This window comes from Stegodyphus dumicola, chromosome X2, assembly GCF_044657685.1.
Source record: "Stegodyphus dumicola isolate Sdum_Otavi_A_Nest chromosome X2, ASM4465768v1".
In the NCBI taxonomy this organism is placed as follows: domain Eukaryota; kingdom Metazoa; phylum Arthropoda; class Arachnida; order Araneae; family Eresidae; genus Stegodyphus; species Stegodyphus dumicola.
Window position 1 is genome coordinate 189,889,867 of NC_140781.1, and position 13,378 is coordinate 189,903,244.

The 13,378-nt window shown below is 32.9% G+C and overlaps 1 long non-coding RNA gene across 1 annotated transcript in view; it reads right to left on the minus strand.

Annotated features, from left to right (window-relative positions):
- Window positions 1-10,913: 10,913 nt before the first annotated feature.
- The window catches only part of LOC118203433 (uncharacterized), a 72,956-nt gene continuing 70,491 nt past the window's right edge, over window positions 10,914-13,378 (minus strand). The window contains exon 3 of the long non-coding RNA XR_004760567.2: window positions 10,914-11,506. This is a non-coding gene — a long non-coding RNA (uncharacterized LOC118203433). The remainder of the gene's footprint in view (window positions 11,507-13,378) is intronic.

Here is a 13,378-nt window from a genome sequence, read left to right on the forward strand (position 1 = left end):
ACTGCAGCGCAGTTACGCCAAAGCGTAGAAAGCAAGGGCGTTACTGAATTAGTTTTGGTTCTCAGTGCATTTTGATTAGATAGTTAATACTGCTATAAAATTACTGTTGACTGTTTGAGTTTTAGTTGCATTTACATAATCAGAATTATGTAAGAATTATATGACATGGATTAATCTCGATATGACGCAATGAAAATAAAGGTTACTAATTTAAGAAAAGAGAAGGGAAATTAATTTACGCTGCCAATTTAATCTTTTACATATTCTTTATTTTTCTTATATCTATCTATCTATATATATAGCTGTATATTTGTAGTTTATATATATATATATCTACCACAAATAATGTCGCTTTTTTTTAGTCACTACTAAAAGATTACTTTTACTTTTCCATTTACTTCCTTCCTTTAAAAGTTTCTTCGCAAGCACATGATCGGGGATCGCAAGCTACGGTGATGTGCGAATCTTCTTAGATTTCCAAGAATTTCGTTAATACAGTAAATAACTGGGATTTGAACTGCCGTTCCTAGTCCGTGGTAACGTTGTCGGGTACCCCAGACCGTGAAATCCACGCAGAAAAGAGTGTTTTGGCCACCGCGTCAGCTGAAATATCCACATTAGGAATAGTCTTTGGCTAACGCCTGTACTTATTGACACATATAACAAAGTATGTATAACCTTGTGATGGGGCTAAGGGTCCAACCAAATCGATATGGACGTGGCTAAAACGAGCAAATGGTAACTTAAAGCGTTGCAATGGTGTTCAAGTGTGTTTGTGAATTTTTGAGTTTTGACAGTCTGCACATTCCCTAGCGCACATGGCGATGTCCTCGTGAATGCTAAGCCATAAAAGCTATTAAATTAATATGCGGGAAGCACGGATTCCAGGATGGGTTAAAGTATGAAGGCAGCTAAAAGTACTATGTCAGAATTTCAATGGAATGTATGGTCGAACCACGTTATCCCACACTGAAGTACAGTGAAAGGTTTGGTTGCATAGGTTATAAGGTATTTTCTCTCTCCTTTCTGAATTCCTTCGTGGTGTAGTTGGAAGCATAATCGACGTATTTTCTAGAGGTCCAGGATTGGAATCCCGGCGAGGACACTGCACACTTTTCAGACTCTTGCTTCAAAAAATAACCCTAATGACTCTACAGTGGTTCCCGAAATAAAAGGTGGTAGACAATAATTCATCGCCATCATAATTTGGTTATTGGGTCTCCTGTCGCCCCAGTGGCCTTTTAAAATATTATTTATTTTATCGATAATCCCCAGTCGCCAAAAAGGGGTAGTATATAAGATATTTTCTCTCCCCTTTCCGCATGCCTTCGTCATCTAACTGGAAGCATACTAGACGTGTTTCCGAGAGGTCCAAGGTTCAAGTTCAGGTGAAGGCATTGCACCTTTTTCATGAATTTGTCAAACAGAAAACTTTGCAGTTGAGCCCTGTTTATGACACTCTGCAGCGCAGAAATCTGTTGTTGAAGGTAACAGAACTATTTCAATTCTGGACAGAGCCTCAGCAACAGTATTTTGAGGGCCTTCGATATGCCTAATATCAGTTGTAAACTGTGCCATGTAATCAAGGTTACGCACAGGGCCGAGACGAGAGTGAGGCAGGTGAGGCACTTTCCTCAAATGCTCAAATAGAAGGGGTGCCAAATTAGCTATATTCTATCAAAAATTCAAAAATTTATGTTTAAAACTTATGATTTTTAACTTTTAATTTCGGAATACATCAGTGAATATTAAAAGAATTTTGTGTTATAAATAATCCAGCTAAAAAAAGAAAAACTAAAGCATTAATTTATTCTCAAAAGACATGAGCTTTCACAGTAGTGATTATAATGTTTTCTAACATTAAAATTTGTTATTGAAAGTAGCTTTAAGGAACTAATTACATTTTGGGTAACGAATTGCATAGACTAAACTTTCATAGAAAATATTATATTGCCGATATTAAATGTTCTTTGCTGCCTCTCATTAGTTTTACTTAAGCTCTCTACTTAGTCGTAACAAACTTGCCAAAGTCCACTAACTGAACATAGACGACGACATAACTGCTGCATATTTAAATTAGATGGCATATAAATTTCTGCTCAAGCACAAATAAATGTTTCGTTGGGGCTAGATAGTTTAACTGATGAAAGGTTCTGTGAATATTACATATTAATTTCATTGATTAATATATTATAATGATGCTCGCGACACTATATGCTTTAGAAGCGAGGATTTTGTGGAGGATGTTCTCATAGAACTGTCTGATATTAAAGATACAGAAGACTAAATACAGTCAATCCGATCACTAGAATAAACTATTGGAACAAATTACCTATATTACTCCTCGGTCACTTCTGAAGGCGAACATTAAGGGAAAGACCAGAAATATAGAAATAATTACTTAGTAGTTGTTAAGAAGAATTTCCATGATCAAAAATATCTCTTTAAGTGCTTAAAATGAAAGTAGTAATTTTACTTAGCATACCGAAGAGGATTATTTGTGGAACTGCGATAAAGGTAGGGGGGGAGAAAAGAAAGAAAATGAAAGAACTATAAATTCATTGCACATAACAGAATTTGAATCAATGACGGAAACATGTTGGTATAATTTTAGAAATGTGAAATGGTTTCAGTATAATAACCATACTCAGGTTTCATTAATATTGTAGTGTACAGAGGATTAGTAATTTAAATTAAGAACTGTAATGGAATTTGATGCATTAATAACATAACTGTGATAAAAACAACTTTGCAAACTTTATATAACGAAACCATAGCTCGTATTAAAAGTACATGATATTTTTCATTTCATAACAACCCGAACTTCACACAATTATCTACAGAGCTAGCGTTGCCTAGTAAGCATAGTTAAATTCTTATCTCTTATGATTATATTGTTGTTTTCCAAGTAACTGTTGTGAATAATTTTTTAAATATGGCAATCCGTTGTTTTCCGTTTACTGAGACCATTTACCCTAAAGACAAATTTTACTGCAGTTGAAATGAACTGATTATGAAAGTATGTTTTTCTCACTGAAAATATCAAGTTCGTAAATATAACTTTCTGGAGAAAATTGTTTGGCGCATCTTTTCTTATAACGGAAACGATCTACAATCTGCGAGGAAGGAAAATGGAATGCTATAATTAGCAAATAAAGCGTTTATAAATGCGTTTAAAAAGAGAATCAAATTCATAGTCAAACACAAATATCAAATGCTACGTCGAAAGAAGTTTATGGCGCGATAATATTTTAAAATAATTTCTTAATATTTTTTGTTTTATATTCTTCAATTTTAACATTATGTAAATTTCATTCAACAATAAATTATTATTAAAGTTCTTATGACAAAAAGTAAAATTCAGATAATTTCTTAGTCAAAATCATTCAAAAATCAAATTTTTCACAAATAGCATCGAAAAGAAAAGGTAATAGCAGATAGATCAGAAGAAAATGCGTTTGAAGTTGGAGAATATGGCAAATTTGATTCAAATAAAAGCATACAAGTAATTGATATTTCTGAAAACGAGGAGGATAAAGTAACCATTAAACAAATTAACGTCAAAGATCTTCCATCATAGACAATAATTTCAGACAAAATAAAATTTTTCTTAATAGAACATGGACCAGCTCAAGGACAAGGATTTCAGGGAATCTACTTCAGAGGATGGCAGAAAGATTTTACTATTTCCAATCCAAAAAGAGGTTTCAAAGATTGGAAAAACCGAATTTCCGATCAAGAAAATTCTGTTTTTCCTCGTGATGATTATCTTCAATGGAAATGCTTTGAAAAAGAAATTAAAGGAGGTGTTTCATAGATGATTCCCTACATAAAGCAGTAGAATCAGAAATAGAAATGTGGCGACATAGCTTACCCGTTATATTAGACATCATTTGGTTTCGTGCAAAACATAATTTCCCTCTTAGAGGTGCACATGAAATTATTGGCAGTTTAAGTGCAGGAATGTTTCTAAATTTAATTGAATTAATAAGTCATTATGATAGAAATATTGTCTATCATATAGCTAATCACAGAAAGGGATCCGTTTCTTATCCGTCTTATAAAATACAAGATGAATTTACATTACTCTTAGGTAATTATGTTCGATTTGAAATTCGTTCTAGGATCAAAAAACGAGATATTTTTCTTTGATATTTGATTGTACACCAGATGTTTTGCATCAGGAGCAACTGTATCAGATTATTAGATACGTGTACATAAAAAGACGAATACATAGTTATTGAAGAAAACTTTATAGATTTTATAGAAACAAAAGAGAAAACTGACAGTGGTTTAGCATATAGAGACATTAGGTTAATTGGAAGCAGACAAGATAAAACATTTGCAACGTCTCGGCCGGGAATCGAACCGCGGATCTCTCAATTGCGCGCTTAGCGTGCAGACCACTACAATACGAAGGTTCACCAAGAAGGCGGGAGAAATACCTTATAAGCATATATGAAATTATTTATAAGATGGTCTCGACATTTAAAATGTTCGAGGAGAAGGTTATGATAACGGGACTTATATGGCTGGAATTGTACAAACGCGTGAAAGACATTATTTGCCAAAGAAATGATCAAGCTACATATATTCGTTGTTCTACTCATAGTTTAAATTTAGTAAACAAAAATGCCACTTCAACAAATTCAAGTGTGTTAATATTTTTTGCCACTGTACAGAGGATTTATAATTTTTTTGTATCCACATAGAGTAGATTGGATGCATTTATGTCCGTTTTGAAAACAACATTAAAAGGTCATATGGATACACGACGGTCATCAAGAGCAAATGCTGTTAAAGAATTAGATCAACAAATAACAGAAGTACACAGATTATTGAAAGATATGGCGTTAAATCACAAATATTTGCAATGGGCTGAAAATAACAGCATTTCGAAACAAACCAATTTAAAATTTTTATGTTTGTCCTCTGCGTGGAATTTAATACTGCAAGAAATCGAAAAAGTAAATAAAACCTTACAGTCAAAAACTATAACTGTCTATAAAGCCACAAGCTTAACAGAGGGACTATGTCTTTCATTACAGGAAAGGAGATAAAATATTTCTCAATGCATTTTTGAAAAGTGTTAAACTTTAGCTTTAGAGATGAATATATCATCAGAATTGGAAGAGAAACTAAAACGAAGAAATAATAAACCAAATTGTGAGGAATCAATTGATATAAATTGTAGTTTTTGAAAAAAATATATTTTTATAGAAATTAAAGAAATGTTCGACGTTTTAATTTCACAATTGAAATGGCGATATGAAAAGTTTAATGAAATCTCTTCTGATTTTCCGTCTCTAACTGGTGAACAATTAATGTCATTAGATTTAAGTAATTTAAAGGCAGCAGCTTATAACTTAATACTTAAATATACGAATGATATGAACGCTGAAGAAATTCAGTCAGAAATATGTAGTTTTAGAAACCACGCTATTTCAATAATTCCGGACAAAAAAGCAGCTACAAGCTTAGAATTTTAAAAATAATTCACGATTATAATTTAGTTCAGTCCAATACGAATTTTGAAACAACGTTAAGAATTTTTTTAACGTTGCCAGTTACTGTAGCTAGTAGCGAAAGAAGCTTTAGTAAACTTAAAATAATAAAGAACTATATGAGACCTTAACTAGGCAAAGAAAAACTTTCAAACATAGGCTTTTTCTCGGTAGAACATGAGTTAAGTAATCAACCGAGGAAGTCAATTATTCATTGATTAAGGCAAAGCGATGACTTTGTGGAACTTTTTAACCGAAATTGGATTGTGTCCAAGTTATACATAGGGAAGACTGCAAGAAATCTCAAGCAGCCAGCCCGTTCGCTATAGGATTCGAGCCCGGGTCGAAATACCAGCGTTTAGCGACTTTCTGCTCGGCCGCTGGCAGACCTTAAATAATTCCTAATAATAGTAAAATTGATGAATAAGTCATTTGGTAATAATAATTCGAAGCATTATTGTACATTCAAATTCTTGAGTTTGCCTTTTTATATACTCTTACTGTAATCAAATTTTGTCAACAAAAGGATTTACACATATGCCTAAAAAAGATACTACTTTTACATATTTTCCCTTAACTGCATTTTCTGAATATACAACTTTATTTTATTTTACTTAATTTTAATCAGTAACTTAGATCTATAAAAACTGGATTGTAAGTAGGCTACTTCATTAACTCATATGATAGATCTTCCTTGTTAGTTAGCAACCACATTTATTTTCATTGTTTGTAACAGAGAGCTGATGAATAGACCTGTTGAGGCTAAAGTATTTTTGCTCCAAATATCAATTAAATGCTGTTTTGTTTAAAAAGGAAAAAGGGAAATTCTGGAGAAAACTGATTAAAACTAACGCCATATAAATTGATAACTAAAACTGAAGTGCGTAAGGGAATATTGCAAGCATTACGGAAATAAAAATATGCTTATATTGAGACTGCAATATTAAACATCCTCACTTTTATTCTTCATTCAAACAAACACGAAAAATCAGTTTTCATTTAAAAAGCTGACCAAATTGACAAATAATTACACGTTTACACATTTTGAATCTCGTTCCACAGAAAGCAAATTTTGAACTAGGTTGGACAGGACGGAGATGACAAAAGAACGCCAATCAAAGGAAAAAAAGCAAATTCACATGGATGATTCAAACGGCAAAGCAATGAATAAGATGGGAAAGGAAATTGGAATATAAAGGAAACAAACGACGAAAGTTAAAAAATAATTGTGTTTAATTCTGTTTCACTCCTTTTTTTTTCCCTCATGGAACAGAATGAGGCGGCGATTCTTCTCAGCACGCAGACTTAAACAGAAGCCAAAAATCATCAGATTGCACACAAAATTTTCCAGCAGAGTGGCACCAATCATTACACTAGAAAAGATGTCATAAAATTGACTTAGGCTAGTTCTTTCGAAAGATATTAAAATTTTCGTACAGGGAAACCTTATTGCAGCGACTTGGTTTAAAAGAAACGATTCAGAACAATAACATAAACAACGAATCCGAAAGCTAATCCGAGCTAACGGGCTGTGCTTCGGTCTTTTTGCAGTTTTCTCCATGTCATAAAAGAGTTCTTCGTAGAAAGTTTTGTGCGAAGATATAACATCATTTAGGCAAACAGCCATCCTGCATTTTGAAGTGTTCAAACACACAAGCCAAAAGCAGCCTTCTCTCATAAATTTAAACTGTAGTGGGCCAGTTAGTGCATGAGAAATAATTATTTTTTATTTCATATATTTAATTATTTTATAAAATTAACTTTAATATTTTGTTAATATTCATATTTATATTTCTTTTATGCTGAATGGCAATAAGTAGTTCATATTTATATTTAAATTTCTTTATGCTGAATGGCAACTAGTTCTAGTTCTGATTCATGATTGCTAGGTTTTGGTTTCAAAACGTTGCTCGTAGCGTCGCATTTCGATAGCCGGAAAATAAAAGCAATAACTTAGCTATTTGTTTATAATTCATGCTGTTACTAGTCATAAATTAATACTGGCCCACTACAAAACTATACTTGCGCTCATTGCATTGATCTGTAGTGAAAGTATACCAGTCAGTGATTCGATTTTTTTTTTTTTTTTTTTTTTTTTGTTCCCCGTCGCACTCAGAAGCGGTGTAACACAGGGTGCCTGGGTCAAGGACACTGCCCCTTGTCGAACATGTAGGTTGTTTCGAATGCAGTCATGAATAACTATCATAAGATATAATAATTTTGTTTAAAATAAATTATGATCATATTTTTGAGTAATGGGAAAATAAGATATTCTAGCAGAAATAAAGTGTGCGCCGAGTTCCAATAAAGACCTGAAAATGCCATCTGGAAGAGCTGAGAAAGGGGAAAAAAGCTGGCTTTAACCTGAGTCCTAGAGATACATATAATACATACATACAGATAGTGTGAGTCAACTGGTGCACTTAAATCATAGCATAAGTCATACAGTACAGGTAAAGTAAGCAGTGATTCGAATCCCGACAGGAACACAGGGATTTTTCATGCTTCCTGCATAAGAAACGTCTAATTGTATTCTATGATGGTAGTTTGAACTATTAAATGTTGTGCACGATATCTTGTCACCACTTGGATTTGATCAACCACATCTCATGGCTTTTCCCAGTTGTCGTTTAAGTGAGGAAAAATATAAGGAATTTGCGCATTCTCCTTTCGTGATCGTGCGCAGCTGACTTCTCACATTTCCTGACCTTGTAAAATCCCTTCTCAATTTTTCGGCTCTATAAAATAGAATCTAACTCTACTTCTTGATTAACTGCTTCATTCTTTACAAGTAAACACATATGTTATAGTAAATGTAAGCAAACTAAAAAAATTACATATAAAATTATTTATCTTTGAAACCTCTCCAGTAATGAATACGACATTTAGAAAATAAGTTACACTAAAAGCATGATTTGAAAGATGCTAAACAATCGAAATAGTAATATCAAAGATTGAAAACAAAAATGCAGAATATCCTAAGTGAAGTTTTGTAGTTTATAAAAAAATTGGGTCCATATGCACACAGTTTGGTCCAATTATTTACGTTGACAGTTGTGGAGAAAAATATTTCTACAAGTGGAAGCTTATAAGATTTCTAAAATTGTAGAGACAGGTTATTTTGAGGCTTGAGAGATGAAAAATTAGCTGGAGAGATGAAAAATTAGCAACCGCCTTTGCCGGGAATCAAACCACGGACCTCTGGAACCCCAGCCATACATCATTCCTAATCGATGAGGCTTAATATACATTGGTCAAACTGAGAGTATCTTGAAATTTTGCACTAAGGATTATGAGGGATGTGTTAAGAAAAACGGAACAGAAAAATACTCTGTTGCCCAAAATTGCTGGTAGAATAAATCACATTTTTCACGTCTTGAGCCAAAATTATTCAAAAAATCTTTCGTTGACGAATTAAATTTCCTAAAGGAATTTCACATTTATAAAAATCTTTTGCTTCTAGCTAATGATCCCAATTCTAGTCCTTCTTTACTTTTTAAAGAAATTATTTCATAGTTTTCACTTTTTGTCAATAAATGGTACCAATCAGATTTGATATTAGCTGAAACTTTCTCGAATAATTTTTCTTTTGTTATCGTGTCAGCACATGCTTCCTCTTCGTCATTATCTCGCTTCGAGTTGAAGAAGTAGGTCCTAGTTAATCTTAGAAATTGGTCCTGCAAACTTATGTTCCTTTAGTACCTTCAATATCAGTTCCTCGGCGTGTTTTTTTTTTTTTTGGATAATATTCGATCCCTTATTATTTTAAATTAAATAAGTATGTAAACGTAGTAGTGTAATATACGGGGCTGCTTAACAGTTTTATATTTATTTACTTCAATGTTTTACTGACACAAAATTTCCCTGAGCTATCAGAAATTTATTCAAAACTGATGTACCCCATTTAATTTGGATGAAAGGCGTTCTGCTGTACTTTTCATTAATGATATACATAGTTTATGATGTACCAAACACGTATTAAGCAGTTTAACGTTCCCACAGGTGATCTCTGCACTGGTGGCTCAAGGTACCTAGGCAGTTACTTGAAAAGGCCTGCGTTCCTTGCGTAAGGTAACTAACTGGCTTTTGAGAACTGCACTAATACATTCCACAATAAAAAAGTATAAAAAAAAAAAAAAAAAAAAAAAAAAAAAATTACACACACTCATAAAATAAGAGCTGCCAACATTATCTTACATGAAGAGGGTAAAAGAAACAACTGTACAGAGGTAATTACAAGCCTCTGTTTAGGAACCAGTACTCCCTCAATATGCTCTATATTTAACACACAATCACCCATAAATTTTAATATGCATTTACCATAATTTCATATTACTTACCTGTACTAATTTCACTTATTTTTTACATCTACTTCATTTTTAGAATAATTATAAAATTCATATTCAAAATTTTCAACAAAATTTCAAAAATATAAAAACTTATCTTAATAGCCTTCTCTAAAAATAATTAAAAATCTAAGAATTCTATACTTGCTTTACTAAATTATTAGAATTCAAATTTCGAATATTATTAAATTATATTTATTTATATCATAGTGTTCATTTTTAATGTCCAATTTATTAATAAAAAAATATCAGTTCCCAACTTAGATTCAGTTACGCAAAAGCAGAAGCGAAAATAATTTTTTGGCACTACTTTTAAGTGTCAATTTAATCCCATAACTGCGAATTTATTCGCATAAGAGCCGGATCAAGATATGCAGTTCGATGACCTTGAAAGCACTGGAAAGATTTGAAACGTTAGCACTCGGAAAACATTCTTCATTTTACTGTAAACAAACGCTGAATTAAATTTGAAAGGCTGGCACTAGATTTCATTTTTAAGCACTGGCAGCAAATCTATTATTCGATTTTTTTCACATTTTTATATTGCTGTTGAATTACGTTGCACTTCATAAATCACCGCATATGCTGGATTAAATTTCGAAGCATGGATTTTGACTTTAAATACACTTGTTTTGGAACGATTCCGTATAGTTGACTTGCTGATACTAGGTTGCGCACATAGATTGACGGAGCCTATATTGAAGATACAGGTATTAATTAACTAATTTACTTTCACCAGTCGTAGCCACAATTTGGATGATAACACTTCTATGAAGAATAGGCACACTTTAATGATTTTATGATGTTGGGATGCCCCAACTTGTCAGCAACAGTAGTAGTGACTGCTATGAACTGGAAATTACACAAACTCTTAAGAAGGGTTTAACTCCCTTTTTATTTCACTCACAGTTGCTTTCACTTGACGCTTACAAACTACGCCTACCCGGCGGTTGAACAAAATAGACAAAAATGCAACTAAAAATAAATGACAGGATGAATAAATAACGAAGTCACTACCTACGAGGCTCTATAATCGTAACTAACGTAACCGCGTTCTAAGATACAGCTGAGATTCAGCAAACTTTCTGATTAAGAATTTGAAAGATTCAACGAACTGTCGAAATAAGCACACAGGCCGAAACGCGCGGTTCTTAAACTTTCTACCAAGCAACCTTCACGTTCGTGATTCAAGAAGCACACTTACAATCTCGCTTCCCTTCTATTTAAACTCAATTACTTCTGCTAAAATTTGAATACTCTGCGCGTTCTACTACGATTTACATACTCTGGCATTGGCAATTCTAGGGGAAAGTAAAGGCTTGACAGGAAAGATAGCTTAAAATAAATGTTAGTTAAAATAAATATAAACCGTACAATTTAAAACACATTTTTTTCTTCTAAACATTTAATAGATGGCTGTACACTTTGTTTTCACTGACGTTAGCACTTTTGGACTTGCAGGTACTTGATATTCATTATGAATTTCCGTTACACATGGAAGTTTGAGGAGATGGTTGGTTATTGCAGACATTTCTACTGAAATTCTAACGCACAGACATGTTTCCTGTCGACTCAATTGCAATATATTCAGGAGAAGGCATTTTGGTGGCGTAGATGTGTTGATCCATAATGACTAGGAAATTGGAGGAGAAGGTTCTGAAAATAAAATCTTTAGTTTTATTTTCTTTATTAGTTTATTAGTAATCTTTAGTTTTATTTCTGAAAATAAAATCTTTAGTTTTATTTTCAGCAACATATTGCGGCTACACACTAGTTGGCACATTAAATGTGCCTGTTCCAAAGAGCTTACACTTTTGATAGATTTGCAGCAAAAAAAGAAGAAGCACACAGACCGCAGCCCAGCTAAGGCAAAGCATAGAAAGAAAGTGCGTAATGTTCAGGATGAAATCTTAAGTCAAATTGAGTTAGTTTTGGTTCTCAAGGCATTTTGATTGGACAGTTAATATTGCTATAAAATTACTATTGGCTGTTTGAGTTTTAGTTTCATTTACATCATCAGAATTACATAAGAATCATATGACATAGATTTTTCTCGAAATGACGCAGTGCAAATAGAGGTTGCTATTTTTAGAATAGAGAAGGGAAATTAATTTACGCTGCTAATTTAATCTTTTACATGTTATTTATTTTACATATATATATTGTCGTGTGTGTGTGTGCACTTTGTAATTTAAGTAGATTGTAATTCTGAAATAAGTGAAAATATGCTAAGGCATTATAGATTTGTTTCATTGAATTCATTCTGCACTTAAATAAATGCTGAAGAATTGTTGCATAATAGCATTTTCTTCAGCATTAATTAAGCATTTGTAATTAATTTTTAAGGAATGCGTCTGTAATTTTTCAACGCAATTGAAATTTATTTTTTTAAGGAAAGCTAAGTCATTTATAAAATTTTTAATGTAAAAAAATATTACATAATTACATATAATTTTGTTTGCGAAATGAAATGATTGGCGTTGATAAATTACGTAATATTCTGAATATACAGTAAAAAAATTAAAAAGAGCCCTATGAATAGAATGTTAAAGGGGAACCCGTGTGAGGGGTTCAAATAAGAACCTCTGTGGCGGGCCTCGAAATTCCTCAAACCATCCCTAATTATGACGTTTACTGTAATAATTATTGCGCTATAGGCCTGCATAATAATGGCAGTGTTAAACGGCTGTTAAATAATTACAAAGCCAGACTGCAAATATACAATTGTCTAAAGGAGACAGGTGGAATTTAGAAATAAATCTACTAAATTAAAGGGAAACGAGAAACTGTACTATTATAAAGAATGCAAACTTGAGTAAATACGTTAGTGCTGCATCATTAAGTTACTTAAAACAAGGTAAGGTTAATTCATTTGATTACGGCGAAGCACACGAGGGTTGTCTGCCTAATGGGATGGATGCCATCGTAGAGGACTTTCTATGGGAAATTGGCTCGTATACACGTTACGTGTGGGGAAACTACGAAAACGCCCCTGCAGCCAATATTCAGCGATTTTACCGCACGGCAAACGGTGGGCCCTTGAAACAAATTAAGAGAAATTTTGTTAAATCAGATTTTGTTTTTATATTGAAATGGAATGAGAAACTTAGAAATAACTTCATCTATCTCTCTATATACATGAATATGATAAATGATATTTCTTCAGGTTTTTTACTCAAAAAGCCCTTTTTTTTTTCGCCCTCCTCACTGCGTATCTTCGTGATATAACTAGAAAGGACGTCTGGCTAGCATCCGGAGGTATTGAGTTCGAATTCCGGTGAGAGCATTGCATAATTTTCACATCTCCTCCTACGAAATAAAACACCTAATGACTCTAGAAATTAATGCATGCAGACAATGTGGATAGTTGCAAATGAAGAAAGAAAACAAAAGACAGATAACATGTGCTAGAAACCAGTGGGAATATTATCAAATTCGTTAACATTAAAGCTATAGAATTCATTCATAATCTTAATTACGATAAAAATTACATTAGACTGTCAGCATGAAACACGTTTAATCTCTGTT